Genomic DNA, 19,712 nt, shown 5'->3' with positions numbered 1-19,712 from the left:
GAGAAATTACGGGACGATGACAGATTTCCTGCACGCGTTTTATTTAGCGACGAAGCGTCATTCACCAACAGTGGTAATGTAAACCGGCATTGGGCAACGGAAAATCCACGATGGCTGCGACAAGTGGAACATCAGCGACCTTGGCGGGTTAATGTATGGTACAGCATTATGGGAGGAAGGATAATTGGCGCCGGCCGGAGTGGCCGAGCGGTTCTAGGCGCTACAATCTGGAACCGCGTGACCGCTACGGTCGCAGGTTCGAATCCTGCCTCGGGCATGGTTGCGTGTGATGTCCTTAGGTTAGTTGGGCTTAAGTAGTTCTAAGTTCTAGGGGACAGATGACCTCAGAAGCTAAGTCCCATAGTGCTCAGAGCCATTTGAACCATTTGATAATTGGCCCCCATTTTATCGATGGCAATCTAAATGATGCAATGTATGCTGATTTCCTACGTAACGTTCTACCTGCGTTACTACAAGATGTTTCACTGCATGAAAGAATGGCGATATACTTCCAACATGAGGGATGTCCGGCACATAGCTCGCGTGCTGTTGAAGCGATATTGAATAGCATATTTCATGGCAGGTGGATTGGTCGTCGAAGCACCATACCATGACCCGCACGTTCACCGGATCTGACGTCCCCGGATTTCTTTCTGTGGGAAACGTTGAAGGATATTTGTTACAGCGATCCACCGACAACGCCTGACAACATGCGTCAGCGCATTTTCAATTACGGAAGGCGACCTACTCGCTGTTGAGAGGAATGTCGTTACACGTATTGCCAAATGCACTGAGGTTGACGGACATCATTTTGAGCATTTATTGCATTAATGTGGTATTTACAGGTAATCACGCTGTAATAGCATGCGTTCTCAGAAATGATAGTTCACAAAGGTACATGTATCACATTGTAATAACGGAAATAAAATGTTCAAACGTACCTATGTTCTGTATTTTAATTTAAAAAACCTACCTGTTACCAACTGTTCGTCTAAAATTGTGAGCCATATGTTTGTGACTGTTACAGCGCCATCTATCACAAAGCGAAAAAAGTGGTCCAACTAAAACATTCATATTTCTTTACGTACTACACGAATATGTAATAAGAAATGGGGGTTCCCTTTTAAAAAAACGCAGTTGATATCCGTATTGCCGGCCGCGGTGGCCGAGCGGTTCTAGGCGCTTCAGTCCGGAACCGCGAGACTGCTACGGTCGCAGGTTCGAATCCTGCCTTGGGCATGGTTGTGTGTGATGTCCTTGGGTTAGTTAAGTTTAAGTAGTTCTAAGTTCTATGGGACTAATGACCTCAGATGTTAAGTCCCATAGTGCTCAGAACCTTTTTTTTTAATCCGTTTCACGTATGGCAGCGCCATCTAGCGGGCCAACCATAGCGGTATCTGGTTTCCCCCTTTAAGCTAGACAAGTTACGTTCTTTGTAGTTTATTCATTTGCCGCTTATTTCGTGAGATATTTGGCCCGGTCACGATCAATGGACCACCCTGTATAGCGAAGACTTAGAAGAGCATGGTGTTCTTCTACAAGAGTAGGGGAAAAAATTTTATTGAACGAGAAATGACACAATCATAGACTAGTTTTTTTTTCTTTTTTAAATCAGACTTTTGTACATAAATCACAAAATGGCTGCTAAAATTTTTACTATCCTGCAACGAATTTCGCCGATTTATGTCATCATCTGGCAGATTAAAGTTTAAAATGGCATCTACCGCATGACGATTATAGTAAAATATCTTACATATCTAGCTGTACAACAGTGGACATTAGCATGTAACAGATAATAATATATACTCCTGTAAGCCATGAAGTCTCCCACGTATAGTCAATCGAACCTAGTTGCAGCAAGATAAACATTTTATCAACTTCTTGGTGCTATGTATAAAAATGTGTATTGCCAAAGATGTGGAGTACAACCCAAAGCAGTTTGAAAATTGCAATACCAGAAAATAGGGCGAAGCGTGGAAAGTGTGAGAGAGGATCAACTCCTGTCGCAACGACTCGCTATTGAACGTCTGCATCTACTTATATACTGCATAAACTACAATGTGGCGATATCCCCACCGCTTTCCTCTTCTGTGCTGCTTTCGCGAATGGTGTGTGGGAAGAACACTACAGACTTCTGTATGAGCTACAATTCTCCTGAGTTTCTGATCGTGGACATTTCACGAGACACATTAGAGGGGGGAGTAATATTCTACTCGACTCTTTCTGGGTCATAGGCTCTCGGAAGACCAACAGTAAGCCCCTTCGTGACGCACAATGCCTGTCTTGTACCGACTGCTATCGGAGTTTGTTGAGACTGTTGTTCATGCTCTCGCGCAGATTAAACATACCGTGACAGAAAGTGCCGCTCTTCATTAAATCTTCTCCATCGTTTGTGCCAATCCTACTTCATAAGGATCCCAGACTGATGAATAGCACTCAAGAATCGGTCGAACAAGTTTTTTATAAGCCACGTCTTTCGAGCATGAATTATTTTCTTCCAGTAAATCTCAGCCTGGCGTCTGCTTTTCCTACAACTAGTTTTACGTGGACAATGCACTTTAGGTCGCTATGGTCAGTTACTCATAAGTATTATACGGTTGTTACTGTTTCCATGAGCTTTCACCAATAACATAATCGAATAATAATGTGTCTCTTCGCCTATTAATGCGCAGTATGTTAAATTTAATTACGTTAAGAGGCAATGGCCAGACGCTGCACCAATCAACGGTACTTCATAGGTCTTCCTGCATTTCACAATAGTCTTCTGACGTTGCCGTGTTCCTGTACACATCATCATCGTCCTTAAAAGGATCACCTAGCTCAGTGCGCAGCCCTCAGTGTGCAGGCCTCAGAGCAAAAATAAATGTGAAACGCATTGCGTATAGATAGGCGGAAAGACAGTTGAATGCTCGATTTTACTATTGGCGATAAAACACTGGGAACAGTAACAACTGTAAAATATCTAGGAGTAACCGTGTGGAGCCTCATAAAGTGGAATGACCACATAAAAGTACTTCTACCAAGAGCAGATCCCACGCTGATGTTCAGCGGAAGAGTGCTACGTAAATGTAACCCGGCCATGAAAGAACTATCTCACGTAGTCCTTGTTCGACTATTCTTGCCGTTTGGGACACTTACCAGGTAGGATTAGTATATCTGTTCACTTCGCAAGTACGAGAGCATTGATGAGATGCTCATGAAGCTCCATTGTCAGACGCTACCAGAGAAGCGTTATGCACCACTGAAAGGTCCACTGCTGAATTTCAGAGAGCTTAGTTACACAGTTAGATAATATAATACATCCTGCCACAACCAACTTTGATTTCATCTAGAACCGTTGTGCACAGCGACCGTAGATTGTAAGGAAGGGGAGGCACACAGAAATCCCATTAATTTTTATTATGCTTGCAAATCTAGATTTCGACTATGAATAGCCATCTTCAGTGCTAAAATACAAGGAAAAATTATAACGAAAATAGTATGGTGACCAGAGTGGATAGGTGCTTTTGGATGATTGCTTATTGTTCTATGTAAAGTAAATTAATTTTGATTCTGTAACAGTTCTTTGTATTTTAGCACTGAAGATGGCTATTTGTAGCCGAAATCTAGATTTACAAGAATAATAAAAACTAATGGGATTGTGACTGACTGCTGTGCGCCTCTCCTTACTTCCTCCCACATAAGAGTCCCACTATGGGAAAGTCAATTAAATTAGGGCTCATATGGAGCTTCACCAAGAGTCGTTCTGCCCACCCATTATTCAGAAAGAGCGGAAGTGATAGTGGGACCCAAAGCAGTCACAATCGTAAGGTGGCTGTCGGAGAAGAGATGTGAATGTAACTCAAATGGAAAGCAACAACAGGCGAGGAAAGCACGTCAATACAAAAATTTATTAAATCCCCTATCGAAAATGATGGTACTGAAAAGAATACAATCTGATCATAAGTTTCACGACACCTCTATGTAATGCGCCTCCGATGTTACAATAGACACCGTTGGGTGGCTTGCGGAGTATAAATGTAGATGTAGATGTAGATCCGGCAGTACCAAAGGAGCTGGTGGGTATTCTTAGTAGAGAAGTAACAACAGCATAATGGGTTGGTCAGGAGAGTCCAGTGTCTTCCAGCGTGAGCTACTAATTGGACGTCACCTGAGTAACAAAGCCATGATGGACTTTTCAACCCTTTAGAGCCACCCAAGTCGACTTTTGAAGATTGATTGTGAAGTGCACGATCGGTGGAACAAATACAGCTAAGCCAAAGGCAAGCAGACTCGTGTACGAATAGACAAGGACCGCCAAGAATACCGGATGGTGGTTGTAAAAAAATCGCATAAAATCAGCGGAGGGAATCGTTCGGGAGGTCCAAAGGGCTACCGGCTGTCCAACCAGCACAGTGACTGAGCGTAGGGACTTAAAGAGAAGGGGTACAAAGGTCGAGCAGCTACTCATAAGCCACATGATTGTGTAGACAGTGTCAGGAGACACTTGAATTGCTGTGAAGAGCAACTCACCGGACAGCCGGCCGAAGTGGCCGTGCGGTTAAAGGCGCTGCAGTCTGGAACCGCAAGACCGCTACGGTCGCAGGTTCGAATCCTGCCTCGGGCATGGATGTTTGTGATGTCCTTAGGTTAGTTAGGTTTAACTAGTTCTAAGTTCTAGGAGACTAATGACCTCAGCAGTTGAGTCCCATAGTGCTCAGAGCCATTTGAACCGTATGAGCCAACTCACCGAACAGTGATCTGGAATGATGAATCACGCTATACCCAGTGTCAGTCCGAAGGAAGTGTTTGGGTTTGGATAATACCTGCAGAACGTTACCCGCCTTGATGTATAGTGCCACATGGAGTTAGAATACGGGGGCAAAAATAAAATGTCGAATAAAATGTCGTGCGACTAGGGCCTCCCGTCTGGTAGACCGTTCGCCGGGTGCAAGTCTTTCGATTTGACGCCACTTCGGCGACTTGTGCGTCGATGGGGATGAAATGATGATGATCAAGACAACGCAACACCCAGTCCCTGAGCGGAGAAAATCTCCGACCCAGCCGGGAATCAAACCCGAGGCCTTAGGATTGAAGGACTGACATTCTGTCCCACTGACCCCATTTTTTTTAAATCTCGTTTTGTTCGTTTTCGTTCGTTGCATCTGCTCGGGGCGGACGTCATAAGACACCCATTAAGGTGGTCGTTGATCCATTAACTCAGTCTTCTTATTACAGAGGGCAGCTACCCCTCTGAACGAACACGCTGAGCCGCCGTGCCGGCCAATAATTATTGTATTAGTCACGAGATGGTACACGTTATCCTTTTCCATCTGAACTTGTTCAAATAGCCCTGAGTGCTGTGGGCCTTAACATCTGAGGTCATCCGTCCCCCACAACTTAGAACTACTTAGACCTAGCTAACCTGAGGACATCACACACATCCATGCCCGAGGCAGGATTCGAACCTGCGACCGCAGTCGAGGTTAGGGTGTGGTCCCCTTATTGCGTTAAAGAAAATGCTAAATGCGGTAGGATATGAACTCATATTACATCATTGTCACCATTTTGCTAGGATCACATGTCATAAAAAATGTGGCATGTAGCAAAAATGGTTTTAATTTGTTAAATGTGGCTCAAATGGCTCTGAGCACTATGGGACTCAACTTCTGAGGTCATCAGTCCCCGAGAATTTAGAACTACTTAAACCTAACTAACCTAAGGACATCACACACATCCATGCCCGAGGCAGGATTCGAACCTATGACCGTAGCACTCTCGCGGTTCCAGACTGTAGCGCCTAGAACCGCACGGCCACTCCGGCCGGCCTGTTAAACGTGCATGTAGAGAAACAGTTGGAAGACAATGATTGTGTCAGCACAGCACTGCACCACGTCTTAAACCAGCATCTATGAGGCATTGGTTTGGGGACGATAACATACCTGACGTGGCCTGGTTTGACCTCGGTACCGACCTCAATCTAAGAGGACTCCTGTGGGATGATTCAGACCGCAGCGCTTCACTGATTTCGGCTCTCCCGTAAGAATGCTCCACAGACATTCATACGCCACACTGAACGTGTCTGCAGCAGAGTCATAGCCGCCATAAATCGAAGGGTGTAGTACACATCCTTTATTAATGACTAATAGGTGTCCAGATACTTTTTGTTGGGAATGTTGTAAATGAACGCCTCTGTTAATTCACCGCAAGCATGCACGATAGCTCAAAATATGTTTATTGCCATTGCCCATAAAGGTGGCAGATCGCACGCAGCAGCTATCAACTTAAGCACTTGCATGACAGGGCCGCACTAGAACATATATGTGGCAACATGATTAGAAATCAGAACGTGGTCCACGTAGTCCGTAATCTTTTTATTATGTGTTCATTTAGCCAATTTCAGTTGGTGCGGTTCTAGGGGCTTCAATCTGGAACCACGCGACCGCTACCTCAGATGTTAAGTCCCATAGTGCTTAGAGCCATTTGAACCATTTTTGAATTTCAGTTGTGAGTCATATATGACGCTTCACGGTTCATTTCACAGTTTATTACATCGCTGGTACATGTGGACTGGTATACATTGTATTTCTGTACGAATGTGGCACAAATGCAATACAACACAATAGTGTACATGACTACGTCCATTAGCCGACACACACAGAAAGCTGGCATATCGTGGTATCAGCTGTCTTGAGTACTGATATCAATTGAAAAATAAACATCAGTTGCCGAGTCAAAAATTTTGTCTTCCTTATGGGCAGACTTGAAAGTAAATTAGCGTTCGCGAGATGTACTGGGGACTTGAATATAGTTTCATAACCGTAATTCGACTAAAGCAGCGTTGAGCGTCCGTGTAGGAACAGTACTGTTCGGTACCAAGAGAAACGCTAAAAGCTTGTGGTCTATGAGGAGAATAAATTTACCTCCATAAACACAGTCACGAAATGTCTTGATCGCCAATATAATCGCTAGAGCCTCCTCCTCGATCTGGCTGTAATTTCTTTGTACCACTGTCGGATTTTTTGAAGCGAACGTAATTTGTCGTTCCGAAGCATGATGTCGATGCGACAAAATGGCGCCTCTGCCATAATCTGAAGCATGCACAGCAACTGTGAGCATTTTGCTCGGATCTAACCTTCAAAATTGAATATGACCCGCCGGCCGCGGTGGCCGTGCGGTTCTAGGCATTTCAGTCCGGAACCGCGTGACTGCTACGATCGCAGGTTCGAATCCTGCCTCGGGCATGGATGTGTGTGATGTCCTTAGGTTAGTTATGTTTAAGTAGTTCCAAGTCTAGGAGACTGGTGACCTCAGATGTTAAGTCCCATAGTGCATAGAGCCATTTGAACCTGTCTCTTTGAACTCGCTTCTCCAGAACTAGTACAAGAACTTTCATGGGGTTTTCGCAAAAAACCTGATCGCAGGTTGGTGCACCGCATAGACTTTATTTGCATCAAATCAGATCACGGATAAAAAAGTTATCGAATTGAAAGTTTTACCGACAATAATATGATAAATTCGAAAGTAATTCTCTGTTGTCCACTAGCCTGCCGAAACCATTTTGACGAAATCTGGTATAGAAATAGTGTGAACCGTGAGGCAGAACATAGACTGCTTTATAAAGTGCATAGTGCATGATAATTATTTATTTGAAGAATATTACGTGGATTAGGAAGAAATATTTACTCTTGTACTTTTGATCTTTATCATATATGTGAATTGTTTTTATTGGGTTGCATATGTTGCATGATACAATACTAAGTATTGAAGACACTAGTTACAAATATTAATTGTGTTTGCTCCACACTTTCACACTATTTGTTGTATACTGTACGCGTTGTAAAATATGTACCTACTTCAATGAGCGCAGTACATAGATGCGCGCTCCTGCTTATGCCTGTCTGTACGCACTGCTCGGCACTCACACTGCGCGTGCCGACGCATCGTGCTTTGGGACAGCTAGGGAGCGAGTGGGCGGGGGAGAGGGGCGTGCGTCCACGAGCTCTGCTTAGCCGAACAGGCTGGCACATGAGGGCAGCTGATGTTATTGCATCTACAGTAGCTTATTTACTCGCCACCACTCATCATTAGAAAACTACCAGTATGTGATTGCAGACACAGCCAACAGTTAGTGATGATAATAATTATAAATAGTAATAATAGTGGCCACAACCAACCCAGATTCTAATCCACCCCCGATAGAAGAGATAGAGAGAATCATCAAACAAATGAAAAATAACAGAGCAGCAGGAGAAGATGGTATTATTGCCGAGATCTGGAAGCTCCAAGATGAAAACATCACCAAGCAAATTTGTAAGATTATCTCAGAAATTTGGGTCACAGAGAAGTTGCCAGAGGAATGGAAATGTGCTTTGATCCATCCCACACATAAAAAGGGTGGTAAGTCAGATCCAAATAATTACAGAGGTATTTCTCTAGTACCAGTCACATATAAAATTCTCTCAAAGGTGTTATTAAATAGACTAGAACCACAAGCAGATCCGCAAATAGCGGAATACCAGGCAGGCTTCAGAAGAGGAAGTCAGGCATAGAACAGATCTGGAACTTGAGAACACTTTTGAAAGTCAGACAAGAAACACGGTAGTTACCTTTGTTGACTTCAAAAAAAGCGTATGACCCCATAGACCGACAAACGCTCTTTGACATACTCGAAGAATATGGCATCGACAGAAAAACCGGGGCAATCATACAACAGACGCTCACAGACACCACCTCGAAGATTAAGGTCATGGGAAAAATTTCTGAACCCTTCCAGATACACACAGGTGTCCGACAAAGAAGATGAGCTTTCACCAATCCCGTTTAACAAAGTCTTAGACAAAACTGTCAAACAATAGGAAGAACAAGTTAAAGGAATACAACTAGGAAGAACACGTGAAACAAGAACAATCATAAAATGTCTGGCATTTGCAGATGCCATAGCCATACTTAGTAATAACACACAGGAGGCAAAGGAAGCAGTGCAACAGCTACATGAAATAGCTGCTAAAATAGGTCTACAGATATCGTATGAGAAGACTCATTACATGGAACGACAAACCAACAATGTACACATCATGCAAACGGTGTATGGATCCGTAAAAAGAGTCGAAAAATTTAAATATTTAGGGGAATACATACAAATAGGAGGATCAAACAGGGTATCAAACATAGAACGAACAGAAAGACCCCAGAAAGCATACAAACTCACATGGTCACATTATAACAAGAAAAGCATATCAAGACAGGCCAAAATTAGACACTACAAAACCGTTGTATTACCGGAAGCACTATGTGCGTCAGAAACGACCACAGTTGGAGCATCAGGCATTATAGAGACAAACAAAATAGAACGCAAAATTCTCAGGAAAATATTCGGACCAATACACAAAGATGGCATAAGGATGAAAAGACCTACCAATGCGTTATACCAACACACTGCCAGACTCACAGACATGATCAGAAAACGCAGACTAAATTTCTACGGACACATACAGAGAATGGACAACAGAAGACTTACAAAGAGAATCTTTGATGTAGTAAAACATTCAAGCTTTACAACAAATTGATATCATGAAATAGAGGAAGACATAAGGCAGCTGAGGATCAACAAACAAATGATAAAAGACAGAAAGGAATTCAGGAACAAAATCAGGAACGCAAAATTTATGGTAAATGAGAAGAGGAAGACGGCGGCTTTACGGACGGAACAAAGGAAACAAGAGCACGAAGAGATTTTGGGAAGAGAAAAGAAAGAAAGGAAAGAAGTGAAAATTGTGTCATCATGAGATATTTGAGTTCAAACACTGTCCATAAGGGCAAAAATTATATGAATTAAATGAAAATAGCAATATTCGTATCTCAGCCATTTGAAATAAAAACTGGGGTTAGGCACGGTGATGGTTTATCACCTTTACTGTTTAATTGTGTTCTAGAAAAAATTCGGAGCTAAAAAATCACAAAATTGAACCAATAACTCTGGGAAGGAAAACAAATAGAATTAAAGTAAACTGCTTGGCTTTTGCGGATGATTTTGCAATACTTTCAGAAAACCTGACAGAAACAGTTATTCATATAAACCTTCTGGAAAAAATGGCAAACAAAACTGGTCTAAAATTTGCAGCTGAAAAAACAAAATTCATGACAAATATAAAAAATGTGCCAAAATTTATAGAAACACAAACAGATATAATACAACGCGTAAAAACTTTAAATATCTTGGAGAAACTATACAACAGAATGTACTAGATAAATCGGGAATAGATGTAAGAATTAACAAAATGGAAAGAGCATATGGTTTGACCAAACATATTTACAACAAGAAATGTACATCAAGAAAAACAAAACTAAAACACTACACAACAGTCGTACGACCAGAATGTTTATATGGATTTGAATGGCTAATGATGACAAACTAGACGTACTGGAAAGAAGGATTATTAGAAAAATAATGGGTGTAATAAAAACTGCAGATGGTTGGAAAATAAGAAATAACGAGGAGGTCTACAAAAATAAAGATAAAATATCTAAAGCAATGACCAAACGAAGCTTAACCATTTTTCGGACGTATCTACCGAATGGATGGAAATAGACTATCGAAACAAATACTCCTATATTTCTGGAAGAAGAAATCGACAATAACGTGGCTTACAGAAGTAAGGAAATGTGTAGAAAGAAACAACATCGAACAATCAGAAATAGCGGAAAGCAACCATTTGGTAGTTTTACTAAATTTGGAAGGATTTCAAAGCAGAAGAAATAAAAAATCGGGAAAGACATGGACAGAAGAAAGTAGACTTCATAGGGAGAAAATGAGGGAATACTGGAAAAATAGGAAACAACAGCAAAGGAAGAAGAGGAACTGAAATTGTTAGCGTGATCCTAGTTCGTCAATACGATTGTAAAAAAAAATAGTAATAATATGGGTAGTAAAAGAAGTGAAGGGTAGATCTGAAGCAAGATCCGGGTCATTTGGAATAAGAGTACCGCCTACCGCTGCTACTACTACTACTAATAATAATAATTATAATAATAATAATAACAGTTACAGTAGAAAGTAAAACTGTCTTCCTGTGTGTACAAGATAGTTGTTATAGCGAGTTCTAAGAGAAAAAATGGTTCAAATGGCTCTGAGCACTATGGGACTTAACTTCTGAGGTCATCAGTCCCCTAGAACTTAGAACTACTTAAACCTAACTAATCTAAGGACATCACACACATCCATGCCCGAGGCAGGATTCGAACCTGCGACCGTAGCAGTCGCGCGGTTCCGGACTGCGCGCCTAGAACCGCTAGACCACCGCGGCCGGCTAAGAGAAAAGATTGTTATATACTGCCCCATCTAGGACTTTTATAAATGAGAAATATCTCGTGAGAAATGAGGCTGCTTACTTGTGGTGGAGCGAATGGCGCATTTAAACACCTGTTACTCTTATGTGAGCTAGATCGATAGCTGCCTTTTGAAACCTGAGATGTGATTTGGTTCTCAGATAGAGTGAGGGCAGTCATTACAAAGTCTGATCCCTGCTACTGAATAGTATTTAGAGGATGCATCCTGATGACTGATGGAGGCAGAAAAGGTTTTGCTCTGGAGGGGACCAGAGTTTCTGCCATAATGGCGTTCCCCATGGTCCTGTTATAGGCCCTTTGCAGTTCCATATCTATATAAAAGATTTTGGACACAATCGGAGCAGTTGTCTTACGTTGTTTGCAGATCACACAGTCGTTATCGACTAGTAAAGTCAGCAGAAGATCAAAGCAAATTGCAAAACGATTTGGAAAAGATACCTGTATGGAACGAAAATTGGCAGTTGACCCTAAATAACGAAAAGTATGAAGTCATCCACATGAGTGCTAAAACAAATCCGTTAAACTTCGGTTACACAATAAATCAGTCAAGCCTAAAGGCCTTAAATTCAACTAAATACCTAGGAATTAAAATTATGAACAACTTAAACTGGAAGGAACGCATAGAAAATGTTATGTGGAAAGCTAAGCAAAGACTGCGTTTTATTGGCAGGACACTTAGAAAATGTAACAGACCTACTAAGGAGACTGCCTACACTACGCTTGTCCGTCCTCTTTTAGAATACTGCTGCGCGGTGTGGGATCCTTACCAGACTGGACTGACGGAGTACATCGAAAAACTTCAAAGAAGGGTAGCATGTTTTGTATTATCGCGAAATAGGGAAGAGAGTGTCACTGAAATGATGCGGGATTTGGGATGAACCTCATTAAAAGAAAGGCGTTTTTCGTTGCGACGGAATCTTCTCACGACGTTTCAATCACCAACTTTTTCCTCTTATTGCGAAAATACTATGTTGGTGCCGACCTACGGAGGGCGAAACGATCACCATAATAAAATAAGGGAAATCAGAGCTCTTACGGAAAGATATAGGTGTTCGTTGTTTCCGCGCGCGACACGAGATTGGAATAATAGAGAATTGTGACTGTGGTTCGCTGAGCCCTTCGGCAGACACTTAAATGTGATTTGCAGAGTATCAGTGTAGAGGTAGATGTAGATAAGAGTACTAATGTGGAGGAGAGATAGGAGGGTGTGTATACAGCGATTTAGCGGTAAAGCAGACTGAGTTAGAAAAATAAAAAGAACAGTGACTACCACACACTCGTAATTTCACACTTCTCCCTTGGATATCTCCATACCAATGTAATCCGAGCAAAATGAACTCGCTTATGCAGGTACCTCGGACAGATTTGTTTACTCGCAGGAGACAGTTACAAAAGCGCAGATTTCTCTACTACGTCAAATAAACACGGAGCACCGGCCCAGAAATAAATTCGCTCTTTATACGCAGCCATTAAAACAGACCTGGAGCGCGGCGGGCAATTTAGCGGCTTCTGTTGGCGGGTCAACGCACAGAAACGCACTCGCGCTGACAGCGTTCTGTTAAATATGACGACGCATCTGGAACACTTCTTTCCGACACCAGTCACGTGCGGAAATTTACTGGGAAGGTGAAACGCGGCGCATATTTCTGTGACTGACCCGCCCTATGTAGGACACAGTAGACTATCCACCACGCCTCTACTGTGTGTGTATAAGGATTGTTACTACCTTCCAACAGATTCCATAAGATGAAAACGATTCCCAGGGGAACACAGTCACAGAGAAATCTGTGACATTATTTTAATAGAAAGCAGCCCATATGGCTACAGCTTTTTAGTTTCTGATTCTGGTCACCGGTTTCTGACTTTTATTAAAATATTAAGTGAGAAGGTTGTCTTCCGTAATAATGTTGAAAAAATTGTGTATGTAATTCCAACATTGTGCTGGTATTCGGATCTGCAACGAATTGTATTTGTAAGTTACTAATTAAAGTTTCCGTCAGAGTTGCAAATAATATTTTTATTCGTGAACAGTTTCCAACATTTCGTTCATTCTCGAACCATTACCTATATTATAAGATACAAATTTATTAAGAAATCATGAAATACAACGTTTTCAATCATTTTGTGTGCATAGCAGTAAATCTTCTGTGGCATATGTATTGTTTCACTGTTCATAATACATTTGTTTTTACATCAGCTCATGACATCAAATGTTAATTGACTGTATTACAGTTGTCTTCATACATTCAAAAGTTGATACATGTCTTTAGTTGTTCATTGTGTGCCCATATTCTCTGTCTCTCAGAGATGCTGTATTTTTTTCTATGTTTTACTTGGTTTCAGTACGAAGTCGGTAAATTAAATCAGAAGAGGAGTATATACGTAATATAGTGCAACACCAACGAAGTGAAGAATGTAAGATAATGATGGTAAATACTCAAGGTCACACAATTAATTTTATTCAAAAAATTCCATGCTAATTGTTCTGGTCTTCAGTCCAGAGACTGGTTTGATGCAGACTGGTTTGATGCAGCTCTCCATGTTAATCTATCCTCTGCAAGCTTCTTCATCTCCCGGTACCTACTGCAACCTACATCCTTCTGAATCTGCTTAGTGTATTCATCTCTCAGTCTCCCTCTACGATTTTTACCCTCCACGCTGCCCTCCAATACTAAATTGGTGATCCCTTGATGCCTCAGAACATGTCCTATCAACCGATCCCTTCTTCTAGTCAAGTTGTGACACAAATTTCTCTTCTCTCCAATTCTGTTCAATACCTCCTCATTAGTTATGTGACCTACCCATCTAATCTTCAGCATTCTTCTGTAGCACCACATTTCGAAAGCTTCTATTCTCTTCTTGCCTACACTATTTATCGTTTCACTTCCATACATGGCTACACTCCACACAAATACTTTTAGAAACGACTTCCTGACACTTAAATCTATACTCGATGTTAACAAATTTCTCTTCCTCAGAAACGCTTTCCTTGCCATTGCCAATCTACATTTTATATCCTCTCTACTTCGACCATCATCAATTATTTTTCTCCCCAAACAGCAAAACTCCTTCACCACTTTAACTGTTTCATTTCCTAATCTAATTCCCGCAGCATCACCCAATTTAATTCGACTACATTCCCTTATCCTCGTTTTGCTTTTATTGATGTTCATCTTATATCCTCCTTTCAAGACACTTTCGATTCCGTTCAGCTGCTCTTCCAGAACCTTTGCTGTCTCTGACAGAATTACAACGTCATCGGCGAACCTCAAAGTTTTTATTTCTTCCTTAATTGATAAGTAATTAAATTTACGTAACGAGAGAGACAGGCGGAAAATATTTCCGCTTATAACGATAACATTATCTATTTTTTCATGATTTTAATTTTTGATGGAGTTTCTCACGGTTTATCATTGTTAATTTTCACCAAGTTGGCAGAGGCCATTGATCTTTGGTGCTTGGTATCAAGAAGCACGGGATGTTCACAATACAGTCGTCATGATGGCGCAAAAGAAGAGGCAGCGCATGGTCACTGAGAAGGTTGAAATAAACACGCAGTCCTCTCCGCAACATGACCTCGGAAACTGGTTCAGATAGACCTGCTTTGAGAGCAGCATTTCCTGTCGGATCTGAAATTGATTATTATTAACAAAGCGTAACGCTTGTCTCCGTTCCCTGTTGCTTATGATCTCTTTACAACCATAGCCCTTACGTCGCATTACACGGCTTCATGTGGTACACGTTCCATGTAAACACGTTGGAAAATCCGCACTGACGCGCTAACACAACGTTGAATTTCATTCACGGCGTGACAATGAGCGCGTCCAAACCCAGTAGTTCCATTCTGTCGTTCTCTTACGTTTGAAAAGCGAGAAGAACGATTGCCCGATGCCTCTGTGTGCGCTTTAATTAGTCTAATATTGTCTTCGCAGCTCCTATGGAAGCGATTCGTAGAGAGTTTCAGCATGTTCCTAGATTCTTCAGTGCTGGTTTTTGAAAGTTCGTAATTAGCGCCTGCCAGTTCAGATTTCTCAGCAGCGCTGTTTCGCTATCCCATGGTTCATACGAACCTGTGACCATTAGTATGGCCCTTAAATAAAATGTTCTCCGTTTCCCAACCGCGTCGAGTGGTTAAGATGTCACGAGCTTTGTAGCAGCCAATCTTCGGCCCTTGTGAAGTCAGTAACTGCTGATGGCTTGCTGGTACGCCCACATACAGGGTGTCAGAAACAGTCTGAAAAGCTTGTAAGGTTGTTGCAGAGTAGATTGTGCTGAGAAATAATTGTTAAGAAAAATATGCGATACGTTGCGAAGTTTCCGAGTTAATTAGCGTTGAAGCGGCCCGCTAGGGACGTTGTCGCCAAACGTGTTTTTCGTTTGGTTTTCTAAAACCGGAAAAAAGAGCGATACAAAAATTGGAGATGGGACGGTAGCAAGGATCTGACCCGAGCCAAAGGCTGAGCAGTGTCCTGCGCTGTCGTCTACTCCAATGGTTCCCAACCTGGGGGTAATTACCCCGATAGGGGTAAAGTGAAGTTTTTTGAAGGGTAGAAACCAAAGGATTCGATTTTGTTTGGGTCACGAATCTAAATTACTTTTGAAAGATCATTACTATTAACACTACTGTATTACTGTCTTTACTACTGGTTAATTTTATTTTTTTCTTCAAATACGATCATTTTCCACACACCAGACACCTTCTTCGTGCTTTCGTACCAAGCATCATGAGAGTAAAATTGAGACATGTACGTGGCATATGCTTAGATATCTCGTGAAAACTCTTTCTTCAGATTATTGTAGTAGTTCCCGCAATGTGCCAGAAACTACTTCGTTATTCACTCCGTAACATACAAACAATGTAACTGATAGCACAACAAAACAATAACTATGAATTCGTTACTTCTATACAGCTGTTTATACACTAGAGTATTATTGTTGTTGTTACTATTAGTGGCAGCGGGCAGATACAAACCATTACCAGCCTTAAGTCTTCCAGGTATAGTGCACACATTTTAATTGGTTGATTTTAAATGGTGATGCAAGGTATGGACGAAGCACGTGTGTCGCCAGGAAGAAGAGTGCTGCGGAAGATGCATGTTTTGTAACAATGACTACCCTCAGCATCGATAGTCATCTTTCTTCTGAGATGGTGTTGTACGTAGTGCTAACGATGCATTGAGAATTGCGTCGTCTGTACTATTGGATAAAGACAAGTAGTTACTTATCGTGTGGCAACGGCCTTGCCGCAGTGGATACACCGGTTCCCGTCAGATCACCGAAGTTAAGCGCTGTCGGGCGTGGCCGGCACTTGGATGGGTGACCATCCGGGCTGCCATGCGCTGTTGCCATTTTTCGGGGTGCACTCAGCCTCGGGATGCCAACTGAGGAGCTACTCGACCGAATAGTAGCGGCTTCGGTCAAGAATACCATCATAACGACCGGGAGAGCGGTGTGCTGACCACACGCCCCTCCTATCCGCATCCTCCTCTGAGGATGACACGGCGGCCGGATGGTCCCGTTGGGCCACTTGTGGCCTGACGACGGAGCGCAATAAATAATAACTAGTTACTTATCGTTATTACCGTAAGTCTCGAAAAGTCCGTGACCGATTTGCTTCATTCTTTTACACGATGCTATAACAAATATTCGGACAGAAATAGGCTATATATTTTTAAATAGTAATCTATAAGGCTGTGAAGTGAAAATGTGCGTTTTTTTTAGTCAGTTTTCAAACCTTTAGGTTAAATATACTTCTAAACAAAAATTGTATACGGAACTGTGTGCTGCTTCTTTATTTACTTCCTCACAGTTGGTTTTAATAGAAAGTACGAACTTTTTATTTATGGTTTATCGACTTATGATTAGAATATTACTACGGAAACTGAATCATACGAAACTTTGTCCTCCTACCCATTTGCAGATTAGAACTATTCGAAAGACTGTCTTTGTTGGTTGAGGCGTGAGCAATATGATCGTGTGTACGAGATCACAGGAACTTATATGACTGTTAAAAAGACATCTACGAACCTGGAAGTTGAATGGCGTCTGACCGAGGCACTAGGAGCACTGCAAGGCATGTTTACAGCATATTCCCAAGCACCAAAAAAAGGCCCAAACTGCTCGACGTTACTCGTACTCGAGGTATGGTGCACCTATGAACAGGCCACGGTGCATATCGCAAACATCTGCATCGAGTGGTGTGTAGTAACACACCAGTCTGTGAATGTGGAGAGGAATGTTCCACTGATCATGTCGTTCTCAGGTGTCCCATATGATAGCAAATCGAACATCTGAAAGGCAGCTGTTTAGCTTTTAGCCTATAACATCAAGTGGACGCTCTGAACATCAAAATAAAGTCAACAGGTCTCAAGAAACGATTCCTCAGTTTAGATAATGATACGCACATATAAATTAAATTAAGACGGACATATGTGTGTGTGTGTGTGTGTGTGTGTGTGTGTGTGTGTGTGTGTGTGAAAGGAAAAAAAGGAAAATAAAATAAAAAGAAAAGAAAGAAAGAATGCTATGGCCACCCACACGGGTATGCAGAGACTCGAGGATTGCCGAGCCGCGCACATACCAGTGTAGGTGATGTAGAATAGTGTAGACACAATATGTTGAGAAGTAGGTATAACTGTAGTTAGTCGGCAAACTTCGAGTTATTCTGAGGTTGTCAGTAACATATAGGTGACATTGAACTATATGAAAATAAATATAGATAGTTACGAACTACAGCGTGCACACTCGTTATTCAACTTGAAAACGTCACTACAGAGATTCCGATTTAGGTTATGACATGTTCGATATGCCTGCCTTCATTGGCGATGATGCGGTGCAGACGGCTAGCGAAATTCTGTACTACCCGCAGAAGTGTCGGAACATCAATGCTGTAGATGCCTCCTGAATGGTTGTTTTCAGCTCAGCAGTGGTTTTGGGGTTATTGCTGTACACCTTGTCTTTAATATAGTCCCACAAAAAAGGAATCGCATGTGCTCAGATCCGCAGAATATGGCATCCAATCGAGGCCCATGCCAGTGGCCTCTGGGTACCCCAGAGCCAGATTGCGGTCCCCAAGTGCTCCTCCAGGACATCAAACACTCTCTTGCTTCGATGGCATGAACCACATCTTGTCGAAATCACGGTCACTTTGACTAATGGAAATGAAATAATCTTCCAAAATCGCCTACTGTTCGTTAGTCATCATGCCGTCAAGAAATATCGCACAGATTATTCCATGACTGAACATCGCACACCACACAGTCACCCGTTGAGGTTGAAAAGACTTCTCGATCGCGAAATGTGGATTCTCAGTCTCCCAGATGTAGCTAATTTTGCTTACTGACGAACCCATCCCAATAGGATACTAATTCCCATCGCGCCCCACGGCCAATGGTGCAGTTTGAATGTCCTAAGGCATACCGTTCAGAAATTATGACGATTTTATTTCATATAGTTCAATAATTGTCGCCCTGTACCTAGCAATCTAAGCTGGAAGGTATTCACTTGAGTTATTTCTTTTTATTTTACGTTTCTTTAATTGGTTCTTATTTTCAAATGTTCTGGTTTATTTCAGCTTTAATATTGCCAATGGTTGCTGTTAACATGATTTATTACTACATACATAATATAAAACACTGTATGTTACCATGATTAACGAATATGTACTACCTGTTTAGAGTTTCCAGATAATAGGTCTACAATTCGCGGAAAAAATTGAACTGAGTTGAAATTGAAATAGTCATTATTGCTACTATTCTGATAGATCAGACAGCAGGAGGGATATCTCATACTCCGTATAGCAATGATCCCAACAGATTCACCCACTGATTTTATGCAATATCAGTTCCCAATCATGGTTTCGTTGGCAATAATAATAAACAAGGCTCAAGTCCAGTGAGAGGGGAAGAGGAGACGGAAAGAGAGAGAGAGAGAGAGAAGGAGGGGATAAGGAGGTGGAGAGAGATGATGAGAGGATGGAATGGAAAAAGAGAGGAGGTGGAGGAGGGGATGGACAAAGAGAGGAAGGAGAAAGAGATTAGGACAAAATGGTTCAAATGGCTCTGAGCACTATGGGACTTAACATCTGAGGTTATCAGTCCCCTAGACTTAGAACTACTTAAACCTAACTAACCTAAGGACATCACACACATCCATGCCCGAGGCAGGATTCGAACCTGCGACCGTAGCAGCTGCGCGGTTCCAGACTGAAGAGCCTAGAACCGCTCGGCCACAATGGCCGGCGAGATTAGGACATATAACGATTTTTCCAATAGACATCAAACAATTGCGAAGCATTGCCGGGTTCGACAGTCGTACAGTAGAAAAAGGTTGCTGGAAATTAACAATGCCAGTTGTCTCATTGACTCTTTATTCGTGGTTTAATA

At 42.0% G+C, this 19,712-nt stretch overlaps 1 protein-coding gene and 1 pseudogene across 1 annotated transcript in view; both read left to right on the top strand.

Annotated features, from left to right (window-relative positions):
• Positions 1–19,712, top strand: part of LOC126416008 (somatostatin receptor type 2-like) — a 694,311-nt gene that overhangs the window by 470,394 nt on the left and 204,205 nt on the right. The gene's annotated exons all lie outside the window — the stretch shown is intronic.
• On the top strand, positions 16,559–16,676 carry LOC126428304 (5S ribosomal RNA; annotated as a pseudogene).

The sequence above is a fragment of the Schistocerca serialis genome, chromosome 1 (assembly GCF_023864345.2).
Source record: "Schistocerca serialis cubense isolate TAMUIC-IGC-003099 chromosome 1, iqSchSeri2.2, whole genome shotgun sequence".
NCBI lineage: Eukaryota > Metazoa > Arthropoda > Insecta > Orthoptera > Acrididae > Schistocerca > Schistocerca serialis.
The sequence above is the reverse complement of the archived record's forward strand: the minus strand, read 5'-3'. Positions and strand labels throughout refer to the sequence as shown.